The sequence below is a fragment of the Sus scrofa genome, chromosome 13 (assembly GCF_054392235.1).
Source record: "Sus scrofa isolate SSC_HxYL_T2T_F1_AM1 chromosome 13, Sscrofa_HxYL_maternal_Yorkshire_Landrace_v2.0, whole genome shotgun sequence".
NCBI classification, from domain to species: Eukaryota; Metazoa; Chordata; class Mammalia; order Artiodactyla; family Suidae; genus Sus; species Sus scrofa.
In genome coordinates, this window is record NC_139395.1 from 53726658 (window position 1) to 53749548 (window position 22891).

At 46.6% G+C, this 22891-nt stretch overlaps 1 protein-coding gene across 8 annotated transcripts in view; it reads right to left on the reverse strand.

Annotated features, from left to right (window-relative positions):
- The window catches only part of ARHGEF3 (Rho guanine nucleotide exchange factor 3), a 343125-nt gene that overhangs the window by 306055 nt on the left and 14179 nt on the right, over positions 1-22891 (reverse strand). For 2 of the 8 annotated variants that reach the window (XM_084988712.1, XM_084988713.1), the window contains exon 2: positions 546-686. The exons of 4 other annotated variants lie outside the window; for them this stretch is intronic. The gene's annotated coding sequence lies outside the window, so the exon portion shown is untranslated. Of the gene's footprint in view, positions 1-545; positions 687-2197; positions 2307-22891 lie in introns of all 8 variants that reach the window. 2 more of the 8 variants (XM_084988715.1, XM_084988714.1) reach the window with 2 other exon arrangements.

The window sequence follows — 22891 nt, forward strand, 5'->3', positions numbered from 1 at the left end:
GGCTGGGAGTTGGAGACAAGAATTTGGAAGGGAGGTTCCCACAACCACCCTCAGAGACACACTGTAAACTCAACCACTCACATCCCCACAGGCTTTACCTGGCCCTTCAGTGCTCCCTGGCACTCCGGCTAATATGTCCCCGTGTCTCCCCAGCTGCACCAGGTGCAGTGGCGCCCCAACTGTGAGCATGGTGCCAAGTACAACCCCTGCTGAACAAATTCAATCAACTGCACGTGTTCACTTTCATTAAAGATGACGCAAACCTGCTGCAGAACCTCGGAGGCTATCACCACGCAGCTGAAGAAATAAAGTGGCCCTGGTGGGGAGCTGGCCACCCCCAAATCAAAGAAAAACAAGGCTTCAAGAGGCAACCCCCACCCCAGTACCTACCTGAGCCCTTAAGTCACTTTATCAAAGGAAGATGTACACTGGGGACTCAAGGACTCAGGTATTACATTTCTAGACACAATGTCAAGACACCCCAATGATGAAATGGATGCAGCAAGCTAAGGCCATCATCACACATGCTCCAACAGAGTTCTCACCAGGTGGGCTTCAGGTTCAGGGGTTGGCTCTCCATGTGGCTTAACTACACAGAGAGGCCAAGGTGAGCACGCTCCCAGTGGCAGGAACTGTTCCACTTCTCACTGAATATGTAAAGGCTGCATGGTTTCTACCATAAGCACCTTTGGGGAGATGAGGAGAGAAGGTTAGGTCAATCCTCGGGTCCTCATCACAAATCTCAGTCTTCCCAGTAGAAGATCAGATTTCAGGGTTTGGTTGGGATGCTGCCTGTCCTTAGGCCAAAGGGTGCGCCTTTATTTTTGCTTTTGTTTTTTTCTTTTTTGGTCTTTTTAGGATTGCACATGAGGCATATAGAGGTTCCCAGGTTAGGAGTCAAATCAGAGCCCTAGCTGCTGGCCTACACCACAGCCACAGCAACATCAGATCCAAGGTGCTTCTGCAACATACACCATAGCTCACAACTGTGCGAGATCCTTAACCCACTGAGTGAGGCCAGGACTCAAACCCATGTTCTCATAGTTACTTGTTGGGTTCGTTACTGCTGAGCAACAACAGGAACTCCCCAAAGGATGTTCTGATTTCAAAAAGGGCATCTCCTGTCCTCTATGATCCATATACCAGGGTTCTTGGATAAGTCCTCATACCATAAAAAAGTTCCAATGTAAAAAAAAAAAAAAAAAGGTTTAAAAAAAGCATTACTGGAGTTCCCATCGTGGCTCAGTGGTTAACGAATCCGACTAGGAACCATGAGGTTGCAGGTTTGATCCCTGGACTTGCTCAGTGGGTTAAGGATCCGGCGTTGCCGTGAGCTGTGGTGTAGGTCGCAGACACGGCTCGGATCTGGCGTTGCTGTGGCTCTGGCGTAGGCTGGCAGCTACAGCTCCAATTGCACCCCTAGCCTGGGAATCTCCATATGCCGCGGGAGCAGCCCTAAAAAAGACAAAAAAAATAAAATAAAAATGAAAAATGAAAAAAAGCATTACTTTTTACAAAAGCACTAACATTTGCCTGCCTCTCTCTAAGTCTCTCCAATGATATCTTTAGTGGATACCTGTCTCACTCTGTTGATGGACAGAGAGCATGCTCATCCATTCATGGAGGATCCAAAGGTAGGAGAGAGTGAGACACGGTGGTCAGAGCAGTCTGGGGTCTCTCAGCCCCACTGCCCACTGTAAGATGACACTGCCCAAGCACAGCCCATCCAAGGGAGGGCATGAGGCGAGCCAGGGATCTGGGAACCACGTCATCAGTATCACCACTGTCATCACAGTCCTCCTCTTCCTCACCACTGGTAATGGTGATGACTGCCTTTTATGAGCCAGGCACCCTGCAGAGTGCTTCAAATGCTTGATCCTCTCAGCAGGCTTGTAAGGCAGGGACTCTTACCTCCTTATGGGTGGGGAAACTGTAAGGGGAATAAGCGACTTTTCTTGGGTTGAAAGAACTAGGGCATAAGCATAAGAAAATGGATGCTTGTCTCCACCACCCTCAAGAGAAATCCAAAAAGGAAATGACAGTCATGTAAAATGGCCCTGGAAAAGACCTTGTGTCAATGTTCCCAGCTGGAGATAAAACGGGATCCCTCAGACAAGGAAAGACTTTCCGACCTGATCCTTACCAACCAGATCATTTATTAAAATGAACTTAGCAGAAGTGACACAACCACACTCACTGACTCAGCTCAAGGATGGCAATCTGGTTTGCCCCTCCATCATTCAATATCTGCAAAGACAAATGCATACATACAGCATCCTTCATGCCCAAAGAGTGCTTCAAAATGCCTGCAAAAAAGAAAAGGGTGATCTCTCTGAGAAGTCCAACTATAAAAATGTTTCATGAAATTGGAGTTCCCGTCGTGGCTCAGCAGAAATGAATCTGACTAGTATCCTTGAGGATGCAGGTTCGATCCCTGGCCTTTCTCAGTGGATTAAGGATCCAGTGTTGCCATGAGATATGGTGTAGGTTGCAGATGCAGCTCGGATCCAGCACTCCTGTGGCTGTGGTGTAGGCTGGCAGCTATAGCTCTGATTTGATCCCTAGCCTGGGAACCTCCATACGCTGTGGGTGAAGCCCTAAAAGGAGAAAACAAAAACAAAACAAAACAAAAAAATGTTTCATGAAATTGTATGTAGCTAGCCACTTGATGAGAATTAAAAATTCACTGGAATTGAGACCTATCCAGGACCTACCCTCTACCTGCATTAAGGTCACAGAAGAACCCCATGAGATGCACATGGTTTTTACAGAGAAGGAAACAAACTCTAGCTTAAGCAGCTTGGCCAAGTTCAAGCCTCTGGAAGTGGACCACAGGGACTGAGCAGCTGGATCTGTCCGAATCCTGGATCCAGGCCTCCAAACCTCCCATATCCCATACAGGCTGGCACCTGAATAAATATGCAGCCCAATCCCCCCAAAAACTCTGTGGCTAACTCTTAGCTCTGTTTCTGTGCTCTAACCCAAAGTGTCAGCTGAGAAAGGCCCCTCAAAGGGGAAGACCAATGAGAGCCTCCGACATCGGAGGGCAAATTCTATGGCTGGTGGGAAATAGAGTCCAGAATTCCCCTGGAAAGCCCCTCAAAAAGGAGCAACCTGGTGAGGGGTGCCCACGCCCTCCAGGAACCCACTACAGAGTAAGTGGCAGTGTATTCAGACACATTCCAGGTAAAGTCGGTGACAGGACAGAGGGAACACACAGAACTGCCACCCTCAGAATCACACACAGGGCTGCCTGATGGTAGCCGGGGCTGTGGAAGCCGGGGCTTGCCTGGGAGACCTGCAGATTCACCCCCCACCTCCCACCCCCCACCCCACCAGAACACGCAGTCAAGAGGAATAGCAGGGACTCCATGCTTGTTTCCTTTTTTTAAGAGCTTCTAGTTTAGTTAAGTCAAACACAAATGAGTTGTGATTCTACAACAACATGATGTACCACAAGCTGCTGAAAGATCTAAGTTGAAAATGATGACAACATTCACCATACAGATAACCAGGTGAGACCTTGAGTTCTGAAGTTAAGACTATGGAGACTCTAATTTGACTTCTGCCACTTGGCAGCTATGAGAGCTTGAAAGGGCTGCTCTGTGCCTTCCTTTCTCCAGCTATTAAACAGGTGGTAGTGGTGTCAGCTCCATAGGGCTTTTGTGGGGAGTCAGTGAAACAGGGCCAGCAAAGAGCCCAGCACAGTGCTCCACAAAGGCTGATGTCCACTCCCCTTGACAAGAAACAGAAAGACAAGAAAGCAGAGGGCTTCTGGGAGAGGTTATCTACTCGTCGGAGGTCCCAAAGTGAGTGAGTCCAGACACCACACTGCAATCAGCACTGTGGTCTTGGGGAGCAGGGTGTAAGAGAGGGGGTCTCTGCTGGACAGAGCGAGCCAAGGCAGCAGGGTTAAAGGGCCTGGGAGGCAGAACTTGAAGCTTTGGGAGCTGGGACGCTGAGCAAACAGGAGGATGAAAAGAAGGGAGGAAAAGCACTTCCAGAGAATATAAGAAAACCCATTGAGGAATCATTCCAGACCTGCCCAGAAGGCAAGACTGCACAGGCACAGAGACCTCAGGAGGCAGTAAACTGGCTGCCTCAGTCATGAAGAAAGTGACCTGAGTGCTGGTCACCCTAGATGAGCCTTTGAGAGGGCAGCTCCTCAGGCCCAGACTCAGGCTGACAGCCCACCCAGCCCCTCCTCCCCAGCCCCACAGGCTGAGACCTGGACTTGCTTTGCAAGGTCCCCTCCAGGATTCCAGATCCCTGCCCTCCTCTCCTCCGAGAGGCACACGCCCACAGGGCACACAAGAAATGACAGTGAGGTGTGAGTAGGCTGCCCTGGGCCAGCAGAGTCACGTGTCCAGTGCTGGCCTGGCTCTGTCAGCTGCTGAACCTTCACCCAGAATTAACTTCTGACACCACAATGGGACCTCTATTGCTCAGCAGGCTGGCACAGGTCAGGAGCAAGACTGCACCTTTACAAAACTTGTCGAGTAGTTTGCAAGTGGCGCAGAGATAGAAACCTTCCGTTTGCCCATAATCATTCCTCTGTGTCCAGGGAGGGGAGGCCAACAGGAAGGGTAGATGCTTCAGGACACAAAGCCTGGCACTTGAGCCCTGGGCTCTCCTGGGGTGAGAGCGGCTGTTCCCAAGAGCTGCCTGGGAGAATGAGACCACAAACCAAAGTAAATTGGGGGGCATGGGCCCCAAGTCACTGGGACATCAGGTGTGATAAATACACCTGTCCTTGTGCAATTGGGGGTAGCAGCACTCAAGTTCAAAACAGATAGGCCTTTTAATTCCTGTTGATTGCAGGAGGGGAGCGGCCGCTGCCACTACCCAGAAACCACACCTGGTGACCTGGAACCAAGAAAACCAACCTCACCCAGCAGGGTAGGACATGCCACGGCCTGTGGCTGAGGCCAAGGGCCTAGTGTTTCCCTGACAGAGTCACAAGATGCCAGAGACGGGAGGATGCACAGGGCTCAGAGCCCACAGCTGTCCTGATGGAGCAGGACACAGAATTGTCCCTGCACAGGATCACAGTGGTCTCCAGCTCCGGCCTTCAGAGTCAGGATCGCCAAGGCTGGGCCTGGGAATCTGCACTTTAAAGACACACAGCCCAGGGCGACTTTGGGGCGGCCAGCCTGGCACTGGGCTGCTCTGAAAACTGGATCTATCCAGCCTGCTGGGAGATGGAGTCACGTGGGAGCCTGAGAACAGACAGTTGTTAATGGTTCAGTTATTCCAGGAGCATCTACCCAGCAGGGCCACCCAGGGGACTGGCACTGACAAGACACAGTTCCTGCCCTAAGGGAGCAGCTGTGTTCACCTGGGGAACTTCTCAGAAATGCAGATGTCCAAGCTCCACTGCCTGTGGTTCAGGTTCTCAGGGACTCAGAATCAAGCAAGAAAACGAAAGCAAGGCTGGACAGGACGAGGACTCTGGGAGGCGATGGCTAGGCAGGTGGTTCCGATACAGAAGTAGGTCTGGGGAGACTGAGGGCAGCGTCATGGCTCCAGGGAGGGGGAGATTTACACTTAGCCCGCACCTGCTAGGGGCCAGCCCTGTGACCATTGTTCACACCACTGATATTCACCACAACCCTATGGGGTGGGGGCAGCTAATGCCCACTTTACAGATGAGACCATTGAGGCTCAGGTGTGGTAAAATGCCCTGCCCGGCCAACAAAAACCTGGGCTGGGATTTGGACCCCAGCAACCAGAGCACTTGCTCTTTTCACTGTCATCCCATCCTCCTCCTGAGTCTCAGGCTTAGGGAAGGGCACCTCTGTCCACCCACACTGCAATCCAGACTTGTGAGAGGCATCCCTGACCTTTCTCTCTCTTTACCTCTTATGTACAAGCCATCAGTGACTAAGGCCACTGTAACACTTCCTTAACAGACAGTGGTTTTTTTTTTTGGACCGCACCTGCAGCATATGAAGGTTCCCAGGCTAGGCGTCAAATCAGAGCTACAGTTGCTGGCCTACACCACAGCCACAGCCACTCTCAGGATCCAAGCCACATCTGCAACCGACACCACAGCTCAAGGCAAAGCTGGATCCCTGACCCACCAAGTGAGGCCGGGGATTGAACCCTCATCCTCATGAATCCTAGTCGGGTTCGTTAACTGCTGAGTCAGGAAGGGAACTCCAATCCTGTGGTATTTAAATAGGAGCCAGTGAGCTAGGTCACTCCCCAGCTTAATCCTCTGCAAGGGCCTCTCACAGGCCTAAAGACACAAATCTTCCTCCAAATTTGTCTCAGGGCCTTCCTGTAGGGCATCCCTTACCCCCTGGGCTCTCCAAGGTCTCTTAGCTCAGAGCCAGTAATGACCCTCCCCAGAGGGCAATGCCATAAGAAGGAGCATGCCCGGGGCTGAGCCAGAGGGTGCACAGTAGGAGGTGTGTGTGGTGGAGGTGGGGTTGACTCAGCACAGGACCCTCAGCTGGTCTAAGGCCCAAGTACGGTCAGAAAGTCAGAGACTAGGCAGACAGGCCAGAGCCAGACTGGGAAGGGAAGGCTGTGAACACCAAAGAAAGGAGCTAGGATGTAAGTCTGGGGGCCGTGAGCATCTTCCAAGAGGTTCTTGGAAGCAGGGCAGTAACATGACCAAATTCACATCTGCACACTTTTGGTGGAATGAACTATCACTTTCTCTAATCTCTGTGAAATCAATCTGCCAAGAGCTACCAAAATTTGAAGTCTGCCTGCCTGTTGACGCAGCAATCCCAGTGTCAGGAGGACACTCACTGCAGGGTACTTGCCTATTAGCAAAAAAAGAGAAACTAGCCCAACTGGCCAACTGGAGAATAAACCACAAGCAGACAACTCCACAATCCCTCTTCCCACCCCCTGGAGGGGGGTGTGTTTAAGAATTCATAATGTTTGCATTTTAGAAAAGTGGTACCAAGTATGCACAATTCTTTTTTTTTTTTTGTCTTTCTGTCTTTTTAGGGCCATACCCGTGGCATGTTCAGGTTCCCAGGCTAGGGGTCTAATCAGAGCTGTACCCACCGGCCTCCACCAGAGCTATAGCAACAACAGATCGGAGCCAGTCTGAGCCGCATCTGTGACCTACACCACAGCTCACAGCAACGCTGGATCCTTAACCCATTGGGCAAGGCCAGGGATCGAACCCACAACCTCATGGTTCCTAGTCGGATTCGTTTCCACTGCGCCACAGGAACAGGAACTCCGATGATATGTTACATAAAACCCCATCAGGGTCAGGTGCAGCATCCACAGTCAAATACAGAAAGTTCTGCAGCTGAACATGATTACTTCTGCTACACACTATACAGTGTCCTCTTAACTCAGGTCAGGTTTGGTGCAAACTTGGTGTTTGCACCAAGTTTTTTTTTTTTTTTTTTTGTCTTTTGTTGTTGTTGTTGTTGTTGCTATTTCTTGGGCCGTTCCCGCGGCATATGGAGGTTCCCAGGCTAGGGGTTGAATCGGAGCTGTAGCCACCGGTCTACGCCAGAGCCACAGCAACGCAGGATCCGAGCCGCGTCTGCAACCTACACCACAGCTCACGGCAACGCCGGATCGTTAACCCACTGAGCAAGCGCAGGGACCGAACCCGAAACCTCATGGTTCCTAGTTGGATTCGTTAACCACTGCGCCATGACGGGAACTCCTGCACCAAGTTATTTTAAAAACATAGTTTCTTTTTTTTCCTTTCTTTCTCTATTTCTTTCTTTCTTTGCCACACCCTTGGCATGTGGAGGTTCCCAAGCCAGGGTCAAAACCAAACCACAGCAGCGACAGCAGTCACTGTAGTCAAAATGCCAGATCCTTAACCCACTATGCCACAAGAGAACTCCAGAAACATTCAGTTTCTTGATTCCATAACTGTGGATAAGAGATGGAAGGCCTGTGGTCAAATGATGGAATAATAAAACAGAAAGTCACTGAACATTGCCTGAGCCCGGCCGTGTGCAGATAAGCTCCAGGTGCTTCCCACCCACTGATGCCCTGCGCCCCCTGTGAGCCCTGACGCCCTTTACTATCCCAGCACATCCACATGCTCTTCAAAGAGTTCCCATTGTGGCTCAGTGGGTTAAGAACACAACTAGTATCCATGAGGATGCAGGTTCAATCCCTGGCCTCGCTCACTGGGTTAAGAATCCAGCGTTGCCATGAGCTAGGGGGTAGATCGCAGATGCAGCTTGGATCTGCATTGCTGTGGCGTAGGCCGGCAGCTGTAGTTTGACCCCTGGCCTGGGAACTTCCTTGTACCGCAGGTGCAGCCCTTAAAGAAAAGAAAAAATAAAGCATCTTCACGTGGCCACCACCATCACCACCACTGCTAACATCCATTGAGCACAGACTGTACCAGGCAGTCCTTAGTGCTTCATATTAATTTCCTCACTAAATCCACACAACCCAAAGGTGCTACTGTTAGTACTCTCATGTTACCCCAGATTCATCTCCAATTTATTCTCTATCATCTAACCAAGAGACTGAAGCACATATGGACATAGTGACTTGCTCAAGGCCACCAGCCAATGCATTGTCCTCAGGGGTATGAGCACTACCTGCCACCTGTCCCTGGTTCAAGATCGTCCCTGGGAATCCAGGCATTCTGGCTCCAGAGCATCGTATCCTCTTAACCCCTACACTTGCCTTGTCTCTTGGTAAAGCGGCTTAAAACTTTTATAGAACATGGAAAATCACAAGGGCATAAATAGATAAAAGCCAAATCATGTTGGCATCCAGAGCCACAGCCAGAGTGCTTATTCTGTCCCAAGCAGCCAGGCATGGAAATGAAGCATGTCCATCTTCTGTCAGAAAGACACAAGCCAAAGCACCCAAGCACAGATCCTCTGGGGCACAAAGCCTGACCCAGGGAACCTCAGGCCATTCAGCCTGGAGATCTGCCCCAGCACACCCACTGGGCTGTCCCAGGCTGTCTATACAATAAGCTGTAATTTCGTGAAGATCAGCCCAGGGTGTGGATGCTGAGCCATGTTCCCTGGGCAGACAGAGGCAGGTTCCACCTCCTCTCTGGATCCCTTCCAACCCATCCCTTCCAACACCAACCACTGCACCTCAGGTAAAGCCTTGGCCTCAGGTCAAGCTAGCCGACAGGCAGGTTCCCTCCCTCTCCAGCCTTCAGGTTGGGACATTACAGGGAGTCCAATGAGAGCACCAAAGAGATGCACCTCTCCTCTAAATGGCACCACAGTTAGGAGCAGCCTCCCGTCCCCCCAATGCCCACCCTTTCTGCAAAGTAAGGAGCGGGCCAGGGACTGGTGATGGGCATTGCTCACACCGCAGAATGTGAGGTCAAGATGGGTGAAGAGGAGCAGAAACACACCTGAGCACCACAGCCAGGAAAACGCCTCTCACGGGCTCTATCCTGGCCTCTGACAGTGTTTCAACACCCCAACCTTCCTCTAGAAAAAGACTACTGTGTATTTTTTTCCCAATGAATACATAATAAAATAGGTCACAACATACATAAATTACACAAATCTTTTTTTTTTTTTTTCTTTCTGCTTTTCAGGGCTAGCCATGTCTGTGACCTACACTATAGCTCATGCAACACCAAATCCCTGACCCACTGAGAAATGCCAGAGATAGAACCCACATCCCCATGGACACCAGTTGGATTTGTTTCTGCTGCGCCACAATGGGAACTCCAAACTGCACAAATCTTATTTGTGCAACTCAATAATGTTTTCATATATTTATACCCCCATGTGATCACCAACCAAATCAAAATATAAAATGCATCTAGTCCTCTAAGTCTCCTCATGTGTCCCCCAGTTAAGGCCCTACCCAAAGGCTCTTTTCATTGCTGAGTACACTCCACTATATAGATAAACAGCATCCTGCTTACCCACATGGCTGTTGATGGGCATTTGGGTTGTTTCCACCTTTTGGTAATTATAAATAAAGCTGCTATGATCATCCATGTACAAGTCCTTGGGTGCTCATAGGCACTCATTTCTCACAGGCACTATACCTAGGAATGGAACTGCTCTGCATAGGTAGGCACATGCTTAGTTTGGGTAGAAATGGCCAAAACAGTTTTCCAAAGTAGTTGTACCCATTCCTACTCCCATTCGCAGTGTACGACAGTTCCAGTCGCTCCATGTCTTCACCAGCACATTTGTGTCAGTCTTTTTTATTTTAGCCATTTGGGGTGGCTATATGTGCTATCATTGTGTTCATAATGTTCTGATGACTATTGAGGTTATATACCTCTCTATATGTTTATGGGTCATTTGAAATCCTCTTTGGTGACGTGCTTGCTCAAGTGTTTTGCCTTTTTCAATGTGGGTTGTCTGTTTCTTATTGTTTTGTAGGAGTTCTTTACATATTCTGGATATGAATCCTTTGTTGGACATGTGTACTTCAAATATTTTCTCCCAGACTGCAGCTTGCTTTTTCACTCTCTTAATGATGTCTTTTGATAAACAGTTTCTTAATTTTATTTTTTCTAATTTATTCTTTTTTGAGCTTTTTTAATTGAATGAAAAATTCCTTAAATTCTATTCTACAGTCTTCAAAGTTTCACACACATGATTTCATATAATCCCATGATACCCATTTTTTTAATCCTCTACCCCTGCAACATCTGAGCCAAGACTGGTACATGGAAAGGAGCTGACCCCGAAAAGAGCAGAGGTAGGGGCACTGCAGACAGGAAGAATGCCACATGCAGACTGAAAAAGAACAGGGACTGGGTTCTTGCTAGAAGGCAAGGCAGGGAGTAGCAAGCTGCATAGGGGAAAGTAAGAAAAGGTTTGCATTTTTCTTCTTTTTTTTTTTTTTTTTTGTCTTTTTGCCTTTTCTTGGGCCACTCCTGTGGCATATGGAAGTTCCCAGGCTAGGGGTCGAATCAGAGCTGTAGCCACCGGCCTACGCCAGAGCCACAGCAACGTGGGATCCGAGCCGCGTCTGTGACCTACACCACAGTCCACGGCAACACCGAATCCTTAACCCACTGAACAAGGCCAGGGATCGAACCCGCAACCTCATGGTTCCTAGTCGGATTCGTTAACCACTGCGCCACAATGGGAACTCCCTGCATTTTTCTTCTAAGAAGAACTGGATTGCACTGAAGGAGTGTGCTCTGCCTTAGTTATTTTCTAGAACATGCACCATGGAACCTTTCTAAGAGGATGAAGGGCATGCAGTTGGGCCACTCTGAAGTCCTTCTATCACACGGTTCAGGCAGACAGAGAATCAGACTCCTCTCAGCCTAGACTATGCTTGTGCATGCCCACGCACACACTCACACACACACAAATGCCCCCTTGGTGCTGCCTCAGACTGATGACTCTTAGTTCCTCCTTGAATCCTGGGTGGTAGAATGGGGTCTACACTACATCTCAGGCATCTCAGCTCCTGATTTCTCAGCACTTATCACAGCCGTAATGTTACTTACATTCTTGTGACTATTTGATTAATATCTGTTTCCTGAATGAGTCTGCCTAATGACTCCAGAAGGGCAAAGTCTGAGCCTGTCTTTCTCAGAAAAGCCTCCCTAGCACTGAGCACAGGGCCCAGCCCAAGGTTTAAGGGCTCAATATTATACATTTTAACTCTTTGAATGTGAATGTTCAAACACATACAAAAGCTGAAAGAATGTGCCCGTCATACAACTTCAATGGTCAGCTCATTCCTAATCTCTTTTTGTCTGTACCCCTCAGTCTACCCCAGCCATCACACCACTCAATACATACTTGCTCAGTAAATGTATGAATGAATGCCTCTTTACTGTATTGGACAACAAAACCCAAAAGTGCTCAAATTTTTTTTTTTTTTTTTTTTGTCTTTTAAGGGCCGCTCCCACAGCATATGGAAGTTCTAGGCTAGGGGTCGAATTGGAGCTGTAGCTGCCGGCCTACACCACAGCCACAGCAATGCATAATCCAAGCCTCATCTGCAACCTACACCACAGCTCACGGCAATGCCAGATCCTTAACCCACTGAGCAAGGGCAGGGATCGAACCCGCAACCTCATGCATGGTTCCTAGTCAGATTCGTTAACCACTGAGCCACAATGGGAACTCCACTCCTATGGTCACTTCTTAATGAATGAGGCAGTGATATGGACAAGACCAAAAGTTAAAGCCCAATGAATGTGGGGGAAGGGAAATTCATTGTCGCCAATAGTTTAAATTTCATCTCCTGAAATTTTATCAGAGTTTTTAACTTGGTAGCAAACTGACTCATTTAGGTGGCCCATCCTCAACTCCTTCCTAGCTATCTAATATCAACAGAAATATCAATAAAATTGAGCACTTTGAGGAGTGGCTCGGATCCCGCGTTGCTGTGGCTCTGGCGTAGGCTGGTGGCTACAGCTCCGATTCGACCCCTAGCCTGGGAACCTCCACAGGAGCAGCCCAAGAAAATGGCAAAAAAGACAAAAAATTAATTAATTAATTAATTAAAGTTTTGGAGTTCCTGTCATGGCTCAGTGGAAACGAATCTGACTAGTACCCATGAGGATGTAGGTTTGATCCTCACCTCGCTCAGTGGATTAAGGATCCAGCTGTGGTGTAGGTCGCAGATACGGTTCAGATCCTTTGCTGCTGTGGCTGTGGCTGTGACTGTGGCTGTGGTATAGGCCAGCAGGTGTAGCTCCAATGTGACCCCTAGCCTGGGAACCTTCATATGCCGAGGGTGCAGCCGTAAAAAGAAAAAATACATACATACGTAAAATAAATAAAAGTCTTGAAAGAGCAAGTTTCTTTCCATTAAACAAGACATGTGGCCTTTTACACACAGAAAAATAATGCCTTGGAAATGAAAATGAGCATGACAGCTTGCTCCCTCCAGGAGCAAACTATATTACACGTATTTTATCTGTTGTAACATTCATGGTAATTTGTGCCAAATGAGCCTGATTCTTTTGAGATGCCATTACAGCTTTACAAACATTGGACAAGAATGTCATGGCTATGATTAGCCTCAGTGTCCCACAGAGTGAGTGGCATTCAGTACTCAGCGGGGTTTTGTGTGTATTTTTTTAATGGAAAAGCTTCCTTGATTTTAAATGTCCCATTTTCTATTTTAAATGTATTTCAATATTTTATTTACTTAAAATACTACTCAACAATTTGCAATTTTTTCACAGGTCTATGAAATTCAATCTTTGTATTTGGAAGTGTCAGCGAGTTCATTTAATATCATCCACTCCTCAGGATCCCAAAGGTACCAATAAGAATGATCTGAAATGCTAAAATGTAATCATACTTCATGATGCAGTTTTTGTTGTAATATATACTTATTATCTGCATTTCCCAGTTTTTTTTATGAGCTCAAAAAAAAAATTAAAGTTGTCTTTAAACCTAAGACCTAGAGATAAGTCACATTTGGAGTTTAATCTTCCGTGTGTGTGTGTGTGTGTGTGTGTGTGTGTGTGTTTATGCATCGGCATGGCTACAAGTCCAGGCTCCTGAATCTTTGCCATTTGCAGCCTGTGTGGCCTCAGGCAAGTTGCTTCATCCTTATAAGCCCATTTTCTCTTCTGTAAAGTGAGATTGATGAGATAGCTGATAGGATGAGATTAAGGTTTGAAGGAGATTAAATGTGCAGAGGCCTGAGCCCAGGGCTGGTATACACCAAGCGCTCAATCAGTGTAGCTGCTATAATTGTGGTTCTAAAAATGAGCTGCAAAAGAGCTCTGAACAGCTTTTAGACTCTGTTGGGGAGCCTTCCCAGTGGCCTGCTCAAAAGTGGGTATACCTGCCTCCACCCACACAGGAGAAAGCTGGTCAGGGAACTGGAGAGGGCGGGCGCCTAGAGGAAGCTCACAGCAGCTGGAGCCTCTGAGTCACCGCCCAACCCCTCCCTGCCACATCTCTTTGTTCACTAGGGGGTGAGCTGTGACTCACATGGGCTCCAGCCCTGGGCTGGGCCCATCTGACCCGGGGGACCAGACTGACCTGCCCACAGTCACTAAGAATATTCATCTGGATGCTTTCCATGCCCACTCCTGCTATGCCAGATCCCAGGCTGCAGTATCAGATCTTAGAGGGACCCTCTGGGCTCCTGGGTAGTTTATCCCACCACCACCACCACCACCACTTCTTTTTTGGTCTGTGCCTATTTTTTCACTGTGTTTTGCTCCATTTTGATTTAACTTCAACCTGTAAAGAAAATGTCCAGAAGACCCACAATAGGAGTCACACCTTCTAAATCCACCTATATTTTTTTATTATGATAAAATTTTTTTTTACCATTTTTAACTGTACAGTTCATTGGCACTAAGTACATTCACACTGTTGTACAACTCTCACCACTTCCCGTCTCCAAAACTTTTTCATCACCTCAAACAGAAGCTCCATACTCACTGCCCTTCCCCTGGCCCCTGGTAACCTCTACTCTCCTTTCTGTCTTGATGAATTTGCCAATTCTAGGTGCCTCATGTAAGTGGAATCAGACAATATTTGTCCTTTTGTGTTTGGCTTCTTTCACTTAGCATAACGTCTTCAAGGTACGTCCATGTGTGGTCTGTATCAGAATGTCCTTCCTGTCTATGGCTGAGTACTATTCCATTGCACATGTACCACATTGTCTATCCATTCATTTGCCAATGGACACATGGGCTGTTTCCACTTTTCCACTATTGTGAATAACACTGCTGTGAATATGAGTGTGCAGCTATCTGAGTCCCCGATTTTAATTCTTTTGGGTAAATACACAGGAGTGGAATTGCTAGATCCTATGGTAGTTCTGTGTTTAACCCCTCTTACACTTTCAAGAGTTGGGCATCATAACACAGCTGCTGCCCCAACTCATGCTCAGTAAATGGTCTCTCATTCTGTGTTATACACCATTCTAAAGACTTTCCATGTATTAACTCATTTAGTTCTCAAAAAAAATTCCCTGAGGTGGGTGTGATTATTTTCATTTCCATTTTACAGACAAAGAAACTGAGGTTTCCCACACCACATCACAGTGCCAGCATCTGCATCCAGGCAGATGACGCTTTCACATTGCCTCTCTACTTGTGACAAAGAAATCAAGCTGCTCTGCCAACATGCATTTTCTGCCCTGAACAATGCCTTACTTAGGTCTATAATATCTGTCCTCGCTCTGGACTAAAAAACAACTATAAAAGGGGGGAAGAGAGGTGGAAGGGGGATGATGCTCCATAGGGTTGGATTTGTCTAGACTCATTCCTTGCAGTGAGAGATCTGACTCCATCTAGGATGGTGAAAAAGATTGACTGCAACAGCTCAGTCCAATGACTGAACCCAAAGATGACATCCCCAACCATCTCTGTACTCTATCACCACTATATACTCCAGAGCCCCATCCTTACTGCTCTGGACTCAAGTGCCTCTGAGCATCTTCCCTGCAGCTTTTTTTCTTTTTTCCCTTTTTTTTTTTTTTTTTTTTTTTTTTTTTGCTTTTTAGGGCTGCACTTACGGCATATGGAGGTTCCCAGGCTAGGGGTTGAATCGGAGCTACAGCTGCCAGCCTATGCCATAGCCACAGCAATGCAGGATCCAAGCCACATCTGTGACCTACCCCACAGCTCACAGCAACGCTGGATCCTTAACCCACTGAGCAAGGTCAGGTATGGAACCTGCAACCTCATGGTTACTAGTTGGATTTGTTTCCGCTGCACCACAACGGGAACTTCTCTGCAGCTTCAGAATGAGTCAGGGTGGCCTGAGGGAAGCCACAGTCTGTCCTGGCTAGGCCTATATGCAGCCCTGGACCAATCACCACAGCCAGGGGGTGGGGAAGCACCATGGACCCTCCTGGGCCATGGCCCCAACCTGGGTTCAAGAGAATGGGGACTCCTTCCAGAGGCAAGGGAGGGAGGCAAGGCCAATGCCCAAGAGTCATTCACTGGCCTCATCTTCAAGAGCAGCAAAGTGGAAGCAGCCCAATAATAGTGAATAAAAGAGCAGAGTTAAGTAAAATTGCTACATCCACTCAGTGAAACATAATGTAGCTGTTTAATAAGCAATCATGAAGATCATGTAGCAACTGAAGAAGAAGGAGGAGAAAGAGAAGGAGGAAGAGGCTTATGGAGAAATGTATGGTGGGAAAAGACAGTAGACACACACACACTAACATGTAACAGTTCGGAGGTAAGAAAAAATGAAAAAAAAAGAAAGCAAGAATTGTATCATAATGGAGGAATCATAAATGGCTTTTAAACTCTCTTTCCCAAACTTCCACTTACTAGTTCAACAGTGCCAGGAGAGGTGCTTGGGACATGGCAGGGAATAGAAGAGTGAAAAAAAAAAACCAACACAGGCCTCATAAAATTTACATTCTATGTAAATTAGTACAACCACTGTGGAAAACAGTATGGAGGAACCTCAGAAAATGAAATATAGATCTGCCATATGGAGTTCCCATCATGGCACAGTGGAAATGAATCCAACTAGGAACCATGAGGTTTCGGGTTCGACCCCTGGCCTTGTTCAGTGGATTAAGGATCTGGCGTTGCCATGAGCTGTGGTGTAGTTTGCAGACGTTGCTTGGATCTAGTGTTGCTGTACCTCTGGCATAGGCCAGCAGCTGTAGCTTCGATTCGACCCCTAGCCTGGGCACCTCCATATGCTGTGGGTGCGGCCCTAAAAAGAGAAAAGACAAAAAAAAAAAAAAAAAGAGCTACCGTATGACCCAGCAATCCCACTCTTGAGCATATACCCAGAGAAAACTTTCATTGAAAAAGATACATGGGAGTTCCCGTCGTGGCGCAGTGGTTAACGAATCCGACTAGGAACCATGAGGTCGCGGGTTCGGTCCCTGCCCTTGCTCAGTGGGTTAACGATCTGGCGTTGCCGTGAGCTGTGGTGTAGGTCACAGACGCGGCTCGGATCCCGCGCTGCTGTGGCTCTGGCGTAGGCCGGTGGCTACAGCTCCGATTCGACCCCTAGCCTGGGAACCTCCATATGCCTCGGAAGCGGCCCAAGAGATAGCAACAACAACAACAACAAAAAACAAAAAGACAAAAAACAAAAAAAAAACAAAAAAAAAAAAAAAAAAAAAAAGAAAAAGATACATGCACCCGTATGTTCATTGCAGCACTAGCCAAGACATGGAAACAACCTAAAAGTCCATCAACAGATGAATGAACTAAGAAGATGTGGTACAAAAAGACAAAAGAAAAAAAAAAAAAAAAAGGAGTTCCCGTCGTGGCGCAGTGGTTAACGAATCCGACTGGGAACCATGAGGTTGCGGGTTCGGTCCCTGCCCTTGCTCAGTGGGTTAACGATCTGGCGTTGCCGTGAGTTGTGGTGTAGGTTGCAGACACGGCTTGGATCCCGCGTTGCTGTGGCTCTGGCGTAGGCCGGCAGCTACAGCTCTGATTCGACCCCTAGCCTGGGAACCTCCATATGCCGTGGGAGCGGCCCAAGAAATGGCAAAAAGACAAAAAAAAAAAAAAAAAGATGTGGTACATATACACAATGGAATACTACTCAGCCATTAAAAACAAAAAAACAAAAAAAAACGCCATTTGCAGCAACATGGATGGAACTAGAGATTCTCATACTAAGTGAAGTAAATATCATATGATGTCATGTATAGCTGGAATCTAATATGCAGCACAAATGAAACTTTCCACAGAAAAGAAACTCATGGACTTGGAGAACAGGCTTGTTGTTGCCAAGGGGGAGGGGCAGGAAGTTGGATGGACTGGGAGTTTGGGGCTAGTAGATGCAAACTATTGCATTTGGAGTGGGTAAGCAATGAGATCCTGCTGTATAGCACAGGGAACTATATCTAGTCACTTGTGATGGAACATGATGGAAGATAATGTGAGAAAAAGAATAGGTAAGGGTCTATGTATATATATGTATGACTGGGTCACTTTGCTGTACAGTAGAAATTTACAGAACACTGTAAATCAACTATAATGGACAAAATAAAAATCATAAAAAAGAAATTTACGTTCTAGTGGAGGAGGCAGAAAATGAATCAGATGAAAAAGCAAAATATATCCTCTATTAGATTGTTAAGAAAAAAAAAAATCTAGGAGTTCCTGTCGTGGCACAGTGGTTAACAAATCTGACTATGAACCATGAGGTTGCAGGTTCAGTTCCTGGCCTTGCTCAGTGGGTTAAGGATCCGGCATTGCCATGAGCTGTGGTGTAGGTCGCAGACACGGCTCGGATCCCACGTTGCTGTGGCTCTGGCGTAGGCCAGTGGCTACAGCTCCAATTGGACCCCTAGCCTGGGAACCTCCATATGCCTCGAGAGCGGCCCAATAAATGGCCAAAAAAAAAAAAATTCTAGGAAGGCAGAGAGGCGTGTTGGGGGTAGTGTTGACAGTTTAGATAATGCCATTTGCAGCAACATGGATGGAACTAGAGATTCTCACACTAAGTGAAGTAAATCAGAAAGAGAAAGACAAATACCATATGATATCACTTCTATGTTTAGATAATATGGCCAGGGAAGGTGATATCTATAAAGGCTTAAGGAAGTGAGGGGCTGTGTTGTGCCAAAGTCAGGAGAAGAGCATTTCAGGAAGGGGAACAGTGAGTGCAAAGGCCCTGAGGTGTCCAGCTGAAGGAGAGCACTGAAGCGGATGCAGCTGGAGTAGGGGAATGAGGGGAAAGCCAAACTAAGGGAGGAGTCAGAAAGAAAAGGAGCCAAATCATGGGGGTCTTAGAGGCCACCATAAGGACTTCAGCTTTTGCTGTACGATAAGAGCCCTTTTGAGGGTTTCTAGAAAAATAAGCGGTAATCTGGCCACCCCTTTAGAAGGATCCCTGTGGCTCTGAATTGAGAGCAAGCTGGAAGGAGGTAAGGACAGAGGCTAGAAGACTAACAAAGAAATCGCCACATTCATTCAGGTGAGACGGGAGAGGAGCTTGGACAAGAGTCATAGCAGCAAGACAGTGGCCACACACCAGGTATATTCTGATAGCACACGCAGTGGAATTTTCTGATAGGTGTGAGGATGAGAGATAGAAGAGTCAAAGACAACACCCCAGGCTTTGGATTGAGCATTCAGAAGGATGAAGATCCTTCAACTGAGATGTAGGAAGAGGACCATTGTTCTGGAAGCCAGACAAAGAGTGAACTTCAAGGAGTTCCCTTGTGGCAGAGCAGGTTAGGGATCTGGCATTATCACTGCAGCAGCCTGGGTTACTACTGTAGCACAAGTTTGATCCCTGGCCCAGGAACCTCCACATGCTATTGGAGTGGCAAAAAAGAGAACAAACAAACAAACAAAAAACCCAAAACATTAACAACAACAACAAAAAACTTCAAGGAAGAGAAAATGACCAACTATGTCGAACACTGCTAGTGGCCAGGAGGAAGGATGGGGTCAGAGAAGGGGCCATGGGATGAGCAACATGGCAACATTATTTACAAGAGCCAAAAGTGGAAGCAAGCCGAGTGCCTCCTCAACAGATAAACAGATAAAGAAAATGTGGTTTGTACATACAATAGACTGTTTATTCAGCCTTTAAAAAGGAAGGAAATTCTGACACATGCTACGACATGGCTATATACTGGAGACATTATACTAAATGAAATAAGCCAGCCATACACACACAGAGTCTTATTTTTTTTTTTTTTTTTTTTTTTTTTTTTGTCTTTTTAGGGCCATACCTCAGGCTAGGGATCCAGTAGGAGCTGAATCTGCTGGCCTACACCACAGCCCCAGCAACTCAGGATCCAAGCCACATTTGGGACCTATACCACAGCTCAAGGGAACACCAGATCCTTAACCCACTGAGCAAGGCCAGGGATTGAACCGGCATCCTCATGATGCTAGTTGGGTTTGTTAACCACTGAGCCAGTATTGGGAACTCCCAATACTGCTTTTTTTTATTCTACTTATATGAGACATCTTTTACTTCATGAAAAGAGAAAACAGAATGGAAGTTACCAGGGTCTGGGGAGAGGTGAAATGGCAAACTGTCATTTAATGGATAGAGAGCTTCAGTTTCTACAAGATGAAAAATTCTGGGAGATTGTTGCACAACTATGTGAGTATACTTTAACACCACTGAACTGGATGCTTAAAAATGGTGAGGGTGGAGTTCCTGTTGTGGCTCAATGGGTTAAGGACCACATGTTGTCCCCAGAGGATGTGGGTCTGATCCCTGGCCTCACTCAGTGGGTTCAGGATCCAGCACTGCCACAGGCTGCAGTGCAGGTCACAGATTAAGTTTGGATCCAGTGTTGCCATAGCTGTAGCAGAGGCCCTAGCTGTAGCTCTCATTCAACCCCTAGCCCAGAAACTTGCATATGTAGCAGGGGAAGCCATTAAAAAAAAAAAAAATAGTGATAATGGTCAATTTTATGTTATGTGTCGTTTATCATTTTTTTTTTAAGTGAGAGAGCATGAAAGAGTTGGAGTTAGCAAGTCCAGACAATTCTTTCAAGAAGTTCTGCTCTAAACTGAAAAGAAATGGAGGTGTAACTGAAGGAATAAGTGGGGTGTGCTTCTCTCTTAAGTTGAGAAAAATAAGAGCATGTTTGTGTGCTGAGGGGTTGGCTCCAGTGGACAGTGTTCTTGAATGTTTAAACTACCTTCAAAATAAAAGTTATCCTTTGGGATGATGAAAATATTCTGGAATTAGACATGTGTAATGGCTGCACAACCTTGTGAATATACTAAAAACTAGTACTAAATTGTATACTTTGAGGATGGATTTTTTTTTTTTTTGCCTTTTGTCTTTTTTTGCTGTTGTTGCTGTTGTTGCTATTTCTTGGGCCGCTCCCGTGGCATATGGAGGTTCCCAGGCTAGGGGTTGAATCGGAGCTGTAGCCACCGGCCCACACCAGAGCCACAGCAACGCGGGATCCGAGCCGCATCTGCAACCTACACCACAGCTCACGGCAACGCCGGATCGTTAACCCACTGTGCAAGGGCAGGGACCGAACCCGCAACCTCATGGTTCCTAGTTGGATTTGTTAACCACTGCGCCACGACGGGAACTCCGAGGATGGATTTATAGTATGTGAATTATATCAATAAAAGTAAGATAAAATTAAAACTACAATAAGTTTAATGTTGTCTGGATACCATATTCTCACATACAGCCTAAGTTTCCACTGAGACATCCCCAAATACCAACAGTTCCTATGGCCAGTGATCCACAGGTCACCACAGCTGTGTGGTAGCTTTGGCTCAGGAGAGGTGAAGGAAGTCTTTCAAGTTTAGGCTGAAACACAAATGTGGTTTTAACACAGAGTGCCCTGCAGATAAATGCACTGAACAAATACCCACTAGCTGCAGATAAATGACCCTGTTTATTAGGGCCATGAACTCTCAGGGATCTGGTCTAAAACTGAAATGTAAGAAAAATCCACTCAACTCAAAGCAATAAAATCTGAGCCACTGCCATTGTCAACCCATCTGCCAACACATGTTATTCCCCTGTAATTGCACAGGAACCAAGGATAACCTTATTTTGCAGTCATTCATGGGAGAAGGAGTTCTTTCTGAAATGTCCTTCTATTTGTAACAATATCACATTCCTGCTTCCCACTGACTTTTTCCTTTCTTTGGAACAACTTTAAACAGTATCTTATTCCCTGCGATACTTAACTTTAAGTGTCAACTTGACTAGACCTTAAGGGACTGATATTTGGTCAAACATCATTCTATATGTTTCTGTGAAGGTACAGGAAATTTTTGATTGATTGATTGATTGATTGTCTTTTTAGGGCCACACCCTAAAAAGGAGGCATATGGAGGTTCCCAGGTTAGGGGTAGAATCAGATCTGTGGCTGCTGGCCTACACCACAGCCACAGTAGGATCTGAGCCTTCTCTTCAACCTACAGCACAGTTCATGGCAATGCAGGATCCTTAACCCACTGAGCCAGGCCAGGGATCGAACCCGTGTCCTCATGGATACTAGTCAGATTCATTTCCGCTGAGCCACGACAGGAACTCCAGGAATTTTTTTTTTATGAAATTAACATTTAAATCAATAGACTCTGAGTAAAACAAATTGTTCTACATAATATGAGTGGGCCTCATTCAATCAGTCTAAGGCCTTAACAGAACAAAGACTGACCTCCCATAGAAGGAATTCTGCCAGCAGACAGCCCTTGGAATCAAACTGCAATGCTTCCCTGAGTCTCCCGTTTGCCAGCCTACTGTGTAGATTTTGAATGTGCCGAGCCTCTACAATCAAATAAATATAAATCTCTCTCCCTCTCATGCTCTCCCTCTCGCTCTGTAAGATAAATATATATTTACATCCTGTTGTATAATATTGTATAATATATATTATGCATCATACATCATTATACATTATACATTGTTATATTATGTTGTATATATTTGTATAATATATATTATATATCCTGTTGACTTTCTCTGAAGAACCCTAATATGCCCCCCAAAAAACTAACTCCATCAGAAATCTTTTTTTTTTTTTGCTTTTTAGGGCCGCACCTGAGGCATATGGAAGTTCCCAGGCTAGGAGTCAAATCGGACCTGCTTCCAGCCTATACCCCTGCCACAGCGATACAGGATCTGAGCCACATTTGTGACCTACATTGCAGCTTGCAGCAACGCTGGATCCTTAACCCACTGCGTGAGGCCAGGGATCAAACCTGCATCCTCATGGATACGAGCTGGGTTCTTAACCCGCTGAGCCACAATGGGAACTCCCTCCTTTGAACTTTTAACAATACTCATTTCAAGCCCAAATCCTACTCATTCATCATGTAACTCTGGACAAGTTACCTCTCTGTGCCTCAGTACCCCCATGCATGAGATTGCTATGAGAATAAAATGAGATAGTACATGTAAAGCCCATAGTAAATTGTCTAGCAAAGTGTTCTGCAAATGGTAGGTTTGCTTTTTTTTTTTAATTGCACCCACAGCGTATGGCAGTTCCCACACCAGATATCAAACCTGAGTTGGAACTGCAACACACGCCACAGGTGCAGCCACACCGGATCCTTAACCCA